This window comes from Nomascus leucogenys, chromosome 5 (genome assembly GCF_006542625.1).
Source record: "Nomascus leucogenys isolate Asia chromosome 5, Asia_NLE_v1, whole genome shotgun sequence".
In the NCBI taxonomy this organism is placed as follows: domain Eukaryota; kingdom Metazoa; phylum Chordata; class Mammalia; order Primates; family Hylobatidae; genus Nomascus; species Nomascus leucogenys.
This window is the reverse complement of record NC_044385.1, coordinates 75425394-75439516: the sequence shown is the minus strand read 5'-3', so window position 1 is coordinate 75439516 and position 14123 is coordinate 75425394. Positions and strand designations below refer to the sequence as shown.

Genomic DNA, 14123 nt, shown 5'->3' with positions numbered 1-14123 from the left:
CTCAAGCTTGACCGCCACTTCAGGGCTCCTCGTGTGACGTCATAGAGAGGCGGGGCTGCGGCGTCAGAGGGCTGCCCGTCGGCCGGAGACCGAGTTAAGCACCGAGCTGTAAATCGCTTGAGACCTGTATTTGGTTGTTTTGTTGGTTTTGCCAAGTAAGGTCACTTGAGGATATTTTGGCTCGAGGTCCCAGGCTGCGCAGACTGCATCGAGTTGAGAATTTTGGTCAGAATGTTAAAGGGGAAACCTACCCCAGGCTGTCGTGGTCAGTGTTTTAGAGAACTTCCTGGGTGGGGGTGTGGAGCTGGGCGGTGCAGGTTGTTCTGTCATCAGAGACTGGCGGGTTCTGGGGAACTTGGTGCCGTGGAACACAGTAGGGACGTTCTGCTTCTCATCAAGAACATGAAGACATTAAGAGGTGGAATTGTAATGGGGAAAAAGGTGAGAGGAGGCAGTAGGAGTTATTTTGTTTTTAATTTCTAATGTCTAGTTTATTTCCACAAAACATCTTTATCATACCAGTTCTTTGAAATTTGTTCAGACTTGTTTTATGACCTGGATCAGCACTGTCCAGTAGGATTTCCTGTAATATTCTATATCTGCACTGTCCAATATGGTAGCCACCAGCCACATGTGGCTATTGAGCATCTGAAATGTGGCCAGTACAACCAAGGAACTGCATTTTTAACTTCATTTAGTTTTAATTAATTTACATTTTAAGTAGTGACATGTGGCTATTGGCTACTACTGTATTGGACAACATCACTCTAGACTCTCCTCCTGGAATTCCTATTAGGCATAGGTTAAACCTTCTGAGATTTTAAATTATTATTTTAAAAATATTCCATCATTTTGTTTCTCTGAGCCACATTCTGGCTAATTTCTTCAGATCTTTCAGCTTGCTATTTATTTCTTTGGCTGTGTAGAATTTTTTCTAGTTCGCCTGTTCTGAGGGTAAAGCTCTTCAGGTGATTTGACTATATCCAGAGAACTCCATTCTGCACCTTTCCTGAGGTCTAGACTTTGTTGACAGTGCCTTCATGGCAATTAACACTAAGGCTTAAAGACAGGCCATGGACTAGGAGAAAATATTTGCAAAGCACGTATCCAACAAAGGACTCATATCCAGAATATATAAAGAACCATATAAACTCAGAGTAAGTAAACAGTCCAGTTAGAAAATGGATCAAAGACTTGAATAGTCATTTCACCGAAGAAGATATACAGATGGCAAATAAACATGTAAAACAGTGTTCAGTGTCATTAGCCATTAGGGAAATGCATATTAAAACCACAATGAGAGTCTACTACACACTTATTTAAATGGCTAAAATAACAAGTACTGACAGCACTAAATGCTAGTGAGGATGCAGAGCAACTGGATCTCTCATACATTGCTGGTAGGACTATAAAATGGCATAACCACTCTAGAAAACAGTTTGACAATTTCTTATAAAGTTGCACATATGCTTATCATATCACCCAGCAATCACACTCCTGGGTATTTATCCTAGACAAACCAAAACTTATGTTCAAACAAAACTCTGTACATGAATGTCATGGTGGCTTTATTTTTAATAGTCAAAAACTGAAAACAGGCTGGGCGTGGTGGCTCACACCTGTAATCTCAGCACTTTGGGAGGCCAAGGCAGGCAGATCATGAGGTCAGGAGTTTGAGATCAGCCTGGGCAACATGGTGAAACCCTGTCTCTACTAAAAATACAGAAAATTAGCCAGGTGTGGTGGCACGCAGCTGTAGTCCCACCTACTCGGGAGGCTTAGGCAGGAGAATTGCTTGAACCCGGGAGGCGGAGGTTGCAGTGAGCCAAGATTGCGCCACTGCACTCCAGCCTGGGCGACAGAGTGAGACTCCATATCAAAAAAAAAAAAAAAAAAAAACTGTAAACAAGCCAAACAGTCCTTAGTGAATGAATAGAAAGCAAACTGGAGTATATCCATGCCATGGTACAGTACTCAGCCATAAAAAGTAATGAGCTATTGATACGTACAACTTGAATGAATCTCAAGGGCATTGTGGTGAGTTTTCAAAAGCCAGTCTTAAAGTGTTGTATACTGTATGATTCCACCTAGATACCATTCTCAAAGCCAAAAAAAAGATTATAGCGATGAAGAACAAATCCATGATTGCCAAGTGTTATGGTTGGGACAAGGGTCTGACTGTTAAGAGGTAACACGACAGAGTTTCTTTGTGTTGACAGTTACTCATATATATACATGTGATAAAATTCATAGAGCTATACACCAAAAATGCAAAGTGGTACATTCAAAACTAGTAAAACACAAATAAGATCTATACCTGTATTAACAGTATTGTACCAGTATCGGTTTCCTGATTTTACCAAAGTGCTATGAATATGTAAGACATTATTATTGCAGAAGCTGGGTGAAGGGTAACAGAGGAACTCTGTATTATTTTTGCAACTTTCTTTAAGTCTTAAACTCTCAAAATAACTATATATACACACACTTATATATGTTATATGTGTGTTTGTGTGTGTGTGCATGTGTGTGTGTCTGTGTGTATCTTTAATCCCCAGCAGTCTAGATCTGCCCTGCCCTTCAAACAATCATTAGCTTTACTGTTCATTAACCTCTCTTTGGACTCCTGGTCTCATTCCATTTTCAGTCCTTTAGTATTTCAGAGCAGTTTAAATACTTGGACTATTTCTCTTACTTTCTTGCTAGCTCAGCCATATTTTATTCTGTATTTTTAGGTATTTTTAGCTGAAATATTTTTCAGACTAGGCTAACTTTTCCACACTATTGGTGGAATAATTGTTCTGCTGCAGAGGAGTAAGAGGACTAAAAATTATTATAAAATGAAATTTTCCCTAAGTGCTGAGAAGTGGACAAGCTCAGAGCAGCTGAGTTCTACAAAGGCCAGTTTAATCAATAAAATGGTTTTTAAATCAATAAACAATTCTATATATCAAGTGGAAGGAGCATGGGCTTTGATATGAGATAGACAAGCTGTATTCACACTCTAAGCACAGAAATTATTTACCAGTTACTGTATCAGTTGGCGTAGACCCAGCTTGCTGTGGGTAACAAATGTGAACCCCCCAAATTTAAGACAGGTCTCAGTTAATTTAGAAAGTTTATTTTGCCACAGGTAAGGATATGCGCCCGTGACAGCCTCAGGAGGTCTTGATGACATGTGCCCAAGGTGGTCAGAGCACAGCTTGGTTTTGTACATTTTAGGGAGATATGAAACATCAATCAACATATGTAAGATGAACATTGGTTTGGTCTAGAAAGGTGGGACATCTCGAAGTTGGGCGGGGACTTCCAGGTCTTAGGTAGATAAGAAACAAATGCTAGCATTCTTTTGAGCTTCTGATTACCCTTTCTAAAGGAGGCAATCAGATATACATTTATCTCAGTGAGCAGAGGGATGACTTGAATAGAAGGCAGGCAGGTTTGTCCTAAGCAGTTCCCAGCTTGACTTTTCCCTTTAGCTTAGTGATTTTGGGGCCCCAAGATTTATTTTTCTTTCACACAAATGACCATGAAATCTCAGTGGCTTGCCCCAACAAAGGTTAATTTTTACTCATGTTACATGCTGCCACTCCTGTGAATTGGCTCTGGGATCCAGGCTAAAGAAGCAGCCTCTGTTCTTTCTTTCTTTTTTCCACCCTCAATTCCCCTGTATGTGACTCATCTTCCTAGCATGCTAGTTGCTTCTTTGGCTTTCCAGCCCCTTCCTCTGCCTCTGCTGTAATAGCCTATTCTCCCTTGAAGGGGAGGGGAGGGGAGGTTATCAAATGCCTTTTTGACTGACTGACTCAGGGAAGAAGGAAGGGAGGAAGGAAGGGGCCAGGGAAAGAAGGAAGGAAAGGATGATGGTAAAACATTTATCACAAATTTTCATGAAGACTACATGATCCCAAGTAGTACGGTGCTTGGCAAAGCACAGGTGCTCAATACTGTTGATTGTCCCTCCCTTTTTCATCTTTCATTTGCCTATTCTCTGTAGTAGCCTGAGTTTTCTTTTACTCTAGGTCCTGTGGATTGGGAATGTTAGTCTTAGCAGTGTGTTTATTAGGACAGAATCCTCTCAACAAAGCAAGCTGATGGCCTGTGGAGTTGATCATAGTCACTGAATCTGTAGCTGGATCTGCTGATGCTGGTGGTGCTTGTGGAATACCTGGCTTGTGGAAGAAAAGTACCTCACACTCAATTTTGCTCTTGTATGTGAGAAGGTACTCCATGACCAGTGCCAGAGACACTGGGTTGTAGCAGATAAAGGATTTACCCAGAGGGTCACCAAAGGAGGTGATGGGAGGGAATCTTAAATCCATCTGTCTGAGGAGTTTGGGGCTACAGTCTAGGATTTTGGAGTGGGCCCAAGTGTGGAGAGTGTTCATTGGTCGAAGAGCACAGGGTGAAATCATGGGACAGGGAGATGAAGAAGATGTGTTCTCATGCTCATCCCGTTCTGTGAGGGTCTCCAAACTGGTTGCTGAAATTTGGGTCTGAGAACATCTTAAGCAATCCTTAAACAAAAGCCTTATGATTCTGTCAGAGATCATCTCTATAGGAACAACAGGGATGCAAATCAATTTTTAAACAGTCTTATTGAAGCAGGATATTTCCCTGACCCCTTCGCAGGACTCGCAATAGGGGTGCCCCATTTACTCAGCCCACAGCTCTCAACTCCTTGCGGGAGGGAGCACATGAGCAAATAAGGCAGGAACTGGAGTACACAACCAGTGGAATCAGGTGGCCACTTTGTTGCCAGCAGGAGTGAACTCCACTCATTCGGATTCACTGCACTCCACCCCTTATGGGAGGGAGCACACAGGTGAGCGGGTGCAGGAGCCAGAGTGAGCACTTTTGAGCACCAGTAGGAGCAAACTCCATGCATGCCCCAAGGCATTGTCTGGTGGGATGCCTGCAACCCCTGAAGCCCCAGAGGGAGTGTTACAGTGGTCTTTTAGCTCTGCCATCTGCAGACAGCTTAAGTGTTAACAGCTCTGCAGACCCTCCCTCTGCCTTTTCATGTGAGGGAGCTGTCTTCCACCAGTGAGGGCAAAGGGCCAGTGTGACAACCTTTTGCATCTGCACTTGTGGCTCCTGGGCTCTTGTTTGGCATCCAGGAGAAATGAGTTTGGGCGAATGAATCGAAGGATGGTAAAAACAGGATTTTATTGCTGATAAAAGTGGCCCTCACCAGGAAGGGGAGCTGAAAAGGGGATGGGGTGGGAAGGTAATCTTCTCCTGAAGTCTGGCTGTTTCTGGCCAGATTCTTCTCTGAAGTTATGCTGTCAAGCTGTCTCTCTGAAGTCAAGCCACTTCTCTCGGACGTTGAGCCATAGTCTCTGATGTCCAGCTGCTTCTCCTTTCTGCTGGCTGAGTCTGGGGTTTTTATAAGCACAGGATAGGGGGCAGGGTGGGCCATGGGTGGTTTTGGAAAAGGCAACATTTGAGTGGGAAAACAGGGATGTAAGTTCTCACTTTGGGCTGCAGTCTCAGGCTTTTTGGCTTGAGGATGGGACTTTGCCAGGGACCTGCCCCTGTCTGCCTAGAATTTCTCTGCCTCCTGTCTCCATCATTATAACCTTAATGTCAGAAATCCTATCTTTAGGAACAATGGGGATACAAATGGTCAGGATCTAGTGACTTTTGGCAACAAGGAAGTGCGCTGAATTGTGGCCTGATTAGTTCTTTTTTTTTTTTTTAGACAGAATCTCACTCTGTTGCCCAGGTAGGCTGGAGTGTAGTGGCACAATACTGGCTCAGTGCAACCTCTGCCTCCTGGGTTCAAGTGATTCTCATGCCTCTGCCTCCTGAGTAGCAAGGATTACAGACACATGCCACCAAGCCTGGCTAATTTTTGTATTTTTAGTTTTGTATTTTTTAGAGACCAGGTTTTACCATGTTGGCCAGGCTGGTCTCGAACTCCTGAACTCAAGTGATCCACCCACCTTGGCCTCCCAAAGTGCTGGGATTACATGTGTGAGCCACTGCGCCTGTCTGATTAGTTCTTTTTTTTTTTGAAGATATGGAGTCTTGCTCTATTGCCCCAGGCTGGAGTGCAGTGGCACGATCTCGGCTCACTGCAACCTCTGCCTCCCGGGTTCAAGCATTTCTCCTGCCTCAGCCTCCCAAGTAGCTGGGACTACAGGCACATGCTGCCATGCCCAGCTAATTTCTTTTGTATTTTAGTAGAGATGGGATTTCACCATGTTGCCCAGGCTGGTCTCGAACTCCTGAGCTCAGGCAGTCTGCCGGTCTTGGCCTCCCAAAGTGCTAGGATTACAGGCGTGAGCCACTGCACCCAGCTGATTCATTCTTAATTATAACTATATTTCTGTCCAGAACCCAGCATACCGTTCTTGTCAACCCTGTGGGGATGGTTTCAATTTGGTCATTTTGGGCAAAAAATGTGATTATCACCACCACCCTGAGTCCGGAGATTAAGGTTTCCTAAACAATTCTCAGAAGGCCATTCCTGGCAGCACTTAAACCCTGAGGAAGCAAAGAGAAACCTGAAACAAAATCCAGATGCCCTTCAGGAATATGTGCTTTGTTATGGAGGGCAGTGCTGCCAAAGAGAAATGACTTCTCAGGTTTTCCATATATTGTCCCAAATAATCTTCTCAGAAAAGTAAACTTGGTGCCATGTAGATTAATGTGCTGCAGAGTAAGAATGTTCAGGCAGCCCTGGAAATGGTGCTCCCCTGAAGTGGGAAGGACTAGCAAACCCACTTTCTCTTGTTCTCCCAAGCTCTCTACCAAAAGCCTGCCTGAGAAGGGGTGGGCAGAGGGGCCTGGGCAGCACAGTCAGTGTCCAAGCTCATTTTGGGTCCCTGTTTGTGTGGCACCTCTGGACTGTCAGGTAGGGCCACCTGGGTTCGGATATTTCTGAATCAGCATCCCTATAGAAGTTATCTAATTAGACACATTAGAAATCAACAGAAGGAGGGCTGGGTGCAGTGGCTTGTGCCCATAGTCCCATCCCTTTGGGAGGCCAAAGCCAGAGAATCACTTGAGGCCAGGAGTTCAAGACCAGCATGGGCAACATAGCGAGACTCTACCTCTACAAAACACTTTTTAAATTAGCCAGTTGCGGTAATGTGCACCTGTAGCCACAGCCACTCCAGAGGCTAAGGTGAGAGGATCACTTGAGCCCAAGAGTTTGAGCCTGCAGTGAGCTATGATTGTACCACTGTACTCCAGCCTGGGCAACAGAGTGAGACCCCATCTCTAAACGAAAATAAGAAATCAACAGAAGACACTAGAGGGAGGGGTAGGGATGAGAGGATGGATAGGAGAGGGAGTCAGGAGGAAACTAACACTGATGGAATATCTGCTATGATCAGACACCCTATGTAACAATAATGATAATAGTAGTAATAATAGTGTCTTACATTATTGAGCCTTTACAGTGTTCCAGGCTCTGTTCTAGGTACTTTATGTTTATTATCTCATTTGCTCCTTCCAGCAACCTTGTGATGTGGGCATTATTTAGCTCCACTTATAGGAACCAAGACATTCGGTAACTTGCCCCAATAGACATAGCTTGAAAGGGGTGGGGGCAGGATATAGATGGACATTATGACTTCATTTAATACCCACAAAACCCTATGAAATAGATTTTTATCATCTCCATTATGCAGGTGAGGAAACTAAGGCCCTCAGACCAGCAACATCGCCATCACATGGGAGCTTGTGAGAAAAGCAGAATCTTGGGTTGCACTTCAGACTTTCTGAGTCAGAATCTGTACATCCACCACTGGGCTAGGCCAGTGGGCTACAGTGATTCTCCAACTGGAGTATGCATAGGAGTCCCTCAGAGACTATGTTAAAACCCAGATTTCTGGGTCCCAGCCTTAGAGATTCTGAATCAGTGGTTTTTAGCTAAAGTATTTTGGCCCTCTGTAGAACTGCTTTTACCAAAAGCAATTGATACCAAGTAGTTTTTGGTATGGTATCATCTGCTGATGTTAACTGATGATACCAAGTACTTTTTGGTATCATATCATCTGCTGATGTTAACTGATGCTACAAGCAAAATTTTCATACCAGATACGAGCAAGTGTCAAAGTTTTATTTGGCCCGGAGGTTACAAATTTTTTGGAAAGGCCCAGATAGCAAATATTTTAGGCTTTTCAGACCATTTAGTCTGTGTCACAACTATTCCATTCTGCTACAAAAGGAGCCATAGAAGATATGAAAACGACTGAGTGTGGCCGTTTTCCAGTAAAACTCAATGAACTCCCCCTCATTTAACTCCTAAAATGAGCGAAACGTCAGTGGCGGCAATGAGACCTAGTTCAGAGTGTATCTGAGGAACAGGATTTAAATACTTGAAGAGAAAAGGATTCTCTAAAATAGCTAAGTTAGGTACAATATGCCTGGTTAACTTTCTTTAGGGCAATGAAACCATACACTTTTGGGTTAACTTTTTTTAAAAAGATTTTATTTTTTTAGAGCAGTTTTAGGTTCACAGCAAAATGGAGTTGAAAATAGAGATTTCCCATATGGCCCCTGCCACATACATGCACAGGCTCCCCAACTATTAACATCCCCCACCAGAGTGGTGCATTTGTTACAGTTGATGAACCTACACTGACACATCATCATCACCCAAAGTCCACAGTTTACATTAGAATTCACTCTTGGTGTTGTACATTCTCTGGGTTTGGGCAAATGTGTAGGGACATGTGTCCACCATTGTAGTATATAATACAGAGTAGTTTCACTGCCTTAAAAATCTTCTGTGCTTTGCTTTATTCATCCCTGCACCCTAACTCCTGGCAACACTAGTCTTTTTTACTGTCTCCGTAGTTTTGCCTTTTCTAGAATGTCATGTAGTTGGAATCATCGTATGTAGTTATGGAGGCTAAAGCAACTCCACCTTGGATGCCAATCCACCATGTTGACTTACTGATTAACCTAATTTGGGGAAGGCTGCTATCTTCCATTTTATCTACTGTTCCTTGTGTAAGAGCTTGTACTTACTGTAAATCCTGCCCTTAGGTCAAAAGTCCCTTGACCATAAATTCTGCTCTAGGCAGATTCACATAGCATCTTGCCTTTCCCTATAATTGTCCTACACATTCCTTCCCTATGACATAGAAGCCCTGGGTCTGTGGGGGTCATAGTGTGGGAATCCAACACCTTGTCTGGCAGCTGCCCAGGACATTGTGGCTTCTCTTCCTCAGTCCCTATTAAATGTTTTTTTTGTTTTTTGTGTTTTTTTTTTCCTGAGAAACTGAATGTGTCAGCCTCTTTCTTGGCCTCTTAGCTTCTGCAGACTTTATGGGCAGATTTCCATAGACCTGCCCATTGCAGAACAGTAGTCTGATTTTCAGACTGGCTTCTCTCTTAGTAATATGCATTATTTAAGTTTCCTCCATGTCTTTTCGGGCTTGATAGCTCATTTATTTTTAGTGCCAAATAATATTCCATTGCTTGGTTGTAGCACAGTTATTTATCTGTTCACTTACCGAACAACATCTTGGTTGCTTCCAAGTTTGGACAATGATAAAATTAGAAAAAAAAAAAAAAAAAAGAAGAAGCTTCTGCAAACACCCATGTGCAGGTTTTTCTGTGGACATATTTTCAACTCCTTTGGGTAAATACCAAGGAGTATGTTTGTTAGATCATATGGTAAGAGTATGTTTAGTTTGTAAGAAACTGCCAAACTATCTTCCAAAGTAACTGTACCTTTTTTTCCTTTCTAACAGAAATGAATGTGTAAACCAAAAATAAAATTCTAAGCCTCCCAACCATCTGATTGGACCCCTCCCCTCCACCAAGGGCATTCCAAAGTTAACCTGAAAAACTAGTTCAGGTTAACTTTCAGGCCATGATGGGAAGGAGGAGCTGCAACTGCCTCATTATGCCCTCCTCCATTTTGGAATTACTGATAGAATAGAGTCTTTAAGTCTGATAAGAAACCTTTACAATCTATTCTCTCTGAAGCCTGCTACCTGGAGGCTTCACCTGCATGATAAAACTTTGGTCTCTACAACTGCTTATCTTAACCCAGACATTCCTTTCTATTGATTCCAGGTCTTTAGATAATAACTCTTTCAAACAATTGCCAGTCAGAAAACCTGTGAATCCACCTATGACCTGGAAGTCCCCGCTTCCAGTTGTCCCGCCTTTCCAGACCTAACCAGTATACATCTTACATGTATTAATTGATGTCTTATATCTCCCTAAATTGTATAAAACCAACTTGTACCCTGACCACCTTGGACACATGTTCTCAGGATCTCCTGAGGGCTGTGTCATGGGTCATTGGTCACTCATATTTAGCTCAAAGTAAATCTCTTCAAATATTTTTTAGAATTTGACTTTTTTCATTGACAAATGAGAGCTCTGGTTGCTCCACTTCCTCACCTGCATTTGTTATTGTCAGTGTTGTGGAATTTGGCCATTGTAATAGGTATGTAGTGGTATCTTGTTTGGGGTTAATTTACTTATTAAAAAAGGCTATAAAATCCTAACACTTTTTCAGTTTCAGCAAGGTAATCTCTCTTTTTACAGGGCTATGCTTCTATGAATTGTGTGCTATTAATTTAAAAAATGTGACAACAAACTTGCATTCCCCCCAAATATCAAATGAGAGTTCCCTTTAACAATGTCCTGCTTTTATTCAAGCAGTCATGTTATTTTCTAATACTAGAAAATGTGGCTGGGTGCAATGGCTCACACCTGTAATCCCAACACTTTGGGAAGCCAAGGCAGGTGGATCACGAGGTCAGGAGTTTGAGACCAGCCTGGCCAACATGGCAAAACCCTGTCTCTACTAAATACTAAAATTAGCCGGTGTGGTGGTATCATACACTTGTAATCACAGCTACTTGGGAGACTGAGGCAGGAGAATTGCTTGAACCTAGGAAGTGGATGTTGCAGTGAGCCGAGATTGTGCCACTGCACTCTAGCCTGGGTGACAGAGCAAGACTCCCTCTCACAAAAAAAAAAAAAAAAAAAAAATACATAGCAAAAAAATTTAAGTAGTCACTATTTAATCATTTTCCAAACATGGGACAATTTTTCTCATTGGCTTTATAAGAAAAAGCTCTAGGACATTCATTACTATGCTTGCCTTAAAGATTGTTGTTGAGGACATAGTTTTCTAGCTTTTAAGATGTCATCTTGGAACACTTGAAGGATCGATTCTCCTGTCTCCCATGAATCATGTAAACTTCTTAACCATACACCAGGATATGAATTTTATGTCCTCAGTTTCCTCCTGGTATAATCTTATTTTGCCTATCCTAATTTTTTGTTAGTTTCTACTTTCCCCATTTACTTCATGTGTGTTTTATTTTAGATGCTTTTATAAATTGCTTTGTATGCTTTTTGGAGCACAAATTTATTTTAATAAAAAGAATTTTCAGATTTGAGGACTCTTTAGTTCAAAGTGCCTTGAGGAAGAAGAGGGAGTTAGTATTTGCATACTTATGCAATAATGCACATATGTCTTGTCAACAGCTAACATGTAATTTATTCACATTTACATAGTCACTCATATGACAAAAGCTGAATGTTGTTAGTTTACATGTGCATCATATACATTTCACCTGAGTGACCTAAATAATCTGGACAGTTGAAACTGCCTTTGCAAAGATTATGACAGTCAGAAAAATCTAGCATGGCTGACCCCGTCTTGCTTCTAGGTTCATAGGCTGGCTGTCATCACTCATTCCTGGTCATAGGCCAGGCTAACCATAGGAAGAATTTAGTTTATAGTTTAACTTGAAAGCAATAGTCTCTCCCTAAAATGACCCTCTCCTTGTCCAGGAACTAAAACTGCCTTTGTAAGTCTAATGAAAGGCCACGAGGTTAGGATTATGGGACGGCCTGAATTCTGCTAAATATGGGCATAGTTTTCTTAATCTCTTACTGCCCAGGAGTCATTGCTCCTATAGATAACATCACTATTGTAGAACCTAAGATTGATCTTTTGATATATTTTTCAGACTTTTGCATTCTGGTAACCAACTGATCCTACCCGGACCCATGATGCATAACTCAGCTGGTCCTGTGGCGCACACCCAGAGGCCGACTTAATGCATGGAGACTGTTTTCCACACCCCTATGATTTCATCCCCAACCAAGCAGCAGCATCCATTCCCTAGCCCCCTGCCCACCAAATTATCCATAAAAACTCTGGCTTCTGAGTTCTCAGCAAAACTGATTTGAGTAATAACTCCAGTTCTTCCACTTGACTGGCCTTAGTTAATTAAACTTATTCTTTACTATAATACCGTGTTCCCAGTGAATTGGTTTTGTCTGTGTAGCAGGCAGGATGAACCCATCAGGCAATCACACAGTTACTGTGCAGTGTTTCTTTTTATTTTGCTTTTCAAACAAATTTCAAATATTATTAGATTGAAATAAACTATACAAAATAGCTTTTCCTCACAAAAATGCAATATTTTGTGTATTATTCCTAGGTAAACTACAAAACTTTTATTTTTGTAAGTTTTTTTTGCAAAAATAAATCAAGATGCTTATGCATATAAATCAAGATGAGGCAATGAAAAAAAACCAAAGAATAACCAAAGAGAGACAAATCAGTTGTCAGTGTCTGTGAACTCATGTTCGGTCTTGCTTGTAAAACAGAGGGTTCATGTGTGTCTGCTAAAAAGCTGATGGCCCAGTTAGGGTAGAGATACAACAAAGTGGTGCAAGCCCCAACAACACATGTGGGGCAACAGTGAGGCATCCCTTCATTCAAACTGTAACTGTAACTCCTTCCTTCCTTCCTTCCTCCCTCCCCCTTCCTGCTTCCCCCTCCCTCCCTCCCCCCTTCCCCCCCTTCCCTTTCGCCTCCCTTCCCCTCCGCTCCCCTCCCCTCGTTCATTTCTCTTTCTTTCTTTATTTTTTTTTAAGAGATGGGTCCCACTATATTGACCAGGCTGGTCTATAACTCCTGGCCTCAAGGGATCCTCCCAACTCCACGTCTCAAAGTGCTGGATTACAGCCTGAGCCACTGGACCTGGCTATTGCCCATTCTTTGATGAAGACAAAGTTTACCCTGAAATCCTGTTCAGGTGAGCACAGAGTTTCTATCACTTTCTGGTAACTTCCTAAACTACTCCTTATGCAATAGTTTTAATAGTGCACTTAAAACACAATGCATTTGAGTTGGAAGCTTCATTCTTTTGTATAAACTTTTTTCTCCCTCCCTCACTTCCTCAACATTTATTTCTTCCAAAAACTGATAACTCAAATCCTGGTCATTAGATTGGTAGATTATAAACGTCATTCCCAAAATGACTTTAATCTCTTCACACCACTGGCGGGCATCGCATAGAAATGAAACTTGACACTTTCAATATCATCTTCTTGGAGACAGACTAAGTTTTCAAAGCATGCAAGTTCAGGCTGTGATTATTCAACAGGCAGGACATAGATGGCTAATGGATTTGGTGGGAGGCCTGTGGCCAAATTTCCCTTCAGTGACTAAGTGGCCTACATGCAAATTATAGTTTTACTTCCTAATAGTGAAAAACAAAGCATCTTAAAATATTATCTCAGGTATTGTCAGTAATTTCCGAGTTACTTTTGGAGGCTCTGACTCATTTGTATAGAGTTTGCTTTATGTGTCTATCATTAAATGCAAACCATGTTTTGTATTAAGAGTTATGTTAACCAAGTGACATGACCTGACCTCTGGTCAGTATTTGTTGGGCATATTTTGTGATGCTTACATCCATCTGTGCTCACTCTCCGTCTCCATCCTGGGAACACAGGACCTGAAATGATATGTAAACATTAAGAAAGAGACATAGATATCAGGCAGATAGTGAGCATCATAAATTGTGAACAGACAGAAGTTCTTTGCCTTTCTATCTGTATTTCCACTTGATCTTCCAACAATGGAGCTCCACAGAAGTGCGTCTAGATTGGTGAGTCACTCTGTACATGTCATCATGGTGTTACTCTGACATGTTGAGCTGGAGATGTCCTGTGTCTTAGTATAAATGCTTTGAGGTGCTGATCTGAGAAAATTTAAGTTTCTGAATAATGTGCTCTACCATTGGGACACTGTTTCTAATAATGTCAAAGGCTAGTTGAGATTCTAGGTTATCCTGGTAATCCCTGAAGAACTTCCCAGAAGGTTTCATTTGAAC

The 14123-nt window shown here is 42.0% G+C and overlaps 1 long non-coding RNA gene across 1 annotated transcript; it reads left to right on the top strand.

Moving 5' to 3' along the window:
- Positions 1–65: 65 nt before the first annotated feature.
- On the top strand, positions 66–12414 carry LOC115835190. The gene is made up of 2 exons (XR_004030167.1): positions 66–265; positions 11964–12414. It is a non-coding gene; the product is annotated as an uncharacterized LOC115835190 (long non-coding RNA).
- Positions 12415–14123: the final 1709 nt, after the last annotated feature.